Here is a 2,354-nt window from a genome sequence, read left to right as displayed (position 1 = left end):
TTCTATCGTTGCTCGTTTAGTTTTTATTGCCGTTTCAAATATACCGGTCATTTTTGAAACACCCTGTAGACGACATTGTACACCCCGTTTCGTTGCCCTTTATCAAAAGCCATCTTTGGCTTACATTTCAGTAAGATAATTCCCGCCCGGACATGGCGAGAGTTTCTACTTGTTGTCTTCGTGCTTGCAAAACAATACCTCGGCCAGCAAGGTCACCGGATCAACCCCCAATTTAGAAAGTTTGGACCATTGTGGGCTTGGACCTTCAGTCGTGATTTTGACGATTGAACCCTCCAGGACAGAATTTTGCACACGATATTCCTCAGAAGGGCATCCAATAACTTTATCAGTACATAAGAGCCTGAGGTGCACCAACGAGTTATTGGTTTCCTCAGTTTGTGTGAAGTTGTTTATCTTGGAAAAAATCTCCCATTTTTTCTGAAACTGTTATTATTCATAGACCCTATGTCTTTAAAAGTAGATCACATCAACCGATTTCCCTCTCTTCCGGATAATTCTTTCGTTATGTGTCGTTCCTACTGTCCTAAATGGTATTTAGATAGCGGAGGTGAAACCCTGAAGTTTGTTCGTGAACGTCTTTATGCTGACCATCATTGACGTTCTGTCATGTACCGATTTTGTGCTTTATCCCACACCACTCTATTACACCTTATTGGTTCACCAGGACAAAATATATAAGGGTAGGTAATTGTTAAGCTTGTTTACTAAATAATAATTATTTGGGACTTGCAGAGTATCGTGCAGCTGGTCGGCGAAATCGTGATGCTGGCAGAACCAACTAATTTTTGTAGAAAAACGTTAGAACACACATGCTCTGTAGCCACCACAGACGACACTTCATTCAGGACTTGACGCATTAACGGGGATTTAGAGTTGCAGAGTGAGATGTCCCTGACTTTCAAGGAGAACCGCGCCTACTCGTCATCACTGCTTTCGTTCAGAATTATGTTATATGCAGGGCTTGGCCAGACATGAAAGTGCCGGAAGTGGGTGCTACAGACGCCGAAGTGTAAAGAAAAAGCAGCACTGTCGGGAGAGATTGGGCCATTTACGTGATTGTAGGTTCCATGTAGCGGTTGGAGCATTGGATATGAGTACGGAAGGACAATCGAACGGTCGTGGGCAACAGTGCCTCTAAAGAACTTATTTCACTTCCTGTTTTTACGTTACTCGCACTGAAAATAAACCGAAATAATTGTACATTTATTTGTTGGTATTTTCATAAAATACATGAAAAGAGAAGGTAAAGAAAAATTTGGATTACAAATAAATTTCCAGGATGGGTTTTAAATGCGTACACAAGAACTTCGCATATAAAGTCAGATATTTAATTATTTTATAGTTCATAATTTCCACGTGGTGTCCTGATACTCACTGTAACAACAGAATAAATAGTAACGTTCTTGTCACGTCGCACATGTTATGAAAGCCACATTTTTACCTGTACATCTTAATTACAACACCTTCCTGGAAAAAATTTTGCTGAGTCCCTGAGTCCTCGTGGACTTTCTCCGAAATTTATTTTCGATCTCACATCTTCCTTTGCCTTTCCATTTCAAGACTTATTTGGGAATATTAATAAAAAATATTTGTTGATCGTTATTTTGTTTTATTTGCAGTGTACGTAACATAAAAATTGAGACTTAAAAAATAAGTGTTCCCGTATAGGGACTCGATCCCACGACCCTCTGATGACCGTTCTACAGTCCGTCGCTCGTATCAACCGCTGCCTCGAAGCTACGCTAACATAAATGGCTCATGACACGCCCGATCCGAAACTCGAATGCATTTTTTTTTTCCAAACTCTTGAAGATCTGGAGCTCTCATTCTTTCACTTTCAATTCTGGCCAAGAGCTCTGCACGCACCATACATTAGGACAACATCGGCTCACGACGAATAGATGTTAGAGCAGAGCAGAAGAGGAAGTGTTGAACGTAGAATTTCCAGTGCCTACTGCAGTCGTCTTCCGCCCATGAGCAGTTTTACAAATAACACCACTGTGATGGCACAAAAAAGGGTTTTCCTGATTTTTTTGTGGAAAGAAAAGTGATAGAGAGATAATACTTGGGATAGTGATTGCACATATACTTAAGTATATCACAAAAAATTACTGTCGGAAAAATATTACAAAATGGCGACACTTGCTGCAGTTCTCCGGAGGCATGATGAAGTTGAGGCAATATGTGGCACGTGTCATAAGTATTGCCAGTTTGAATCTGGATAAATCTGCTTGCGAGTAGCTAGTGAACCGTGTAGGGGATTTTGGAAATATTGATGTCGGTGTAAATGGTGAGTGTCTGAATGAAGTCGTTCACATTTTACCAAAAAAAGA

The sequence above is a fragment of the Schistocerca gregaria genome, chromosome 7 (assembly GCF_023897955.1).
Source record: "Schistocerca gregaria isolate iqSchGreg1 chromosome 7, iqSchGreg1.2, whole genome shotgun sequence".
Taxonomy (NCBI): Eukaryota; Metazoa; Arthropoda; class Insecta; order Orthoptera; family Acrididae; genus Schistocerca; species Schistocerca gregaria.
This window is presented reverse-complemented; position numbering follows the sequence as displayed.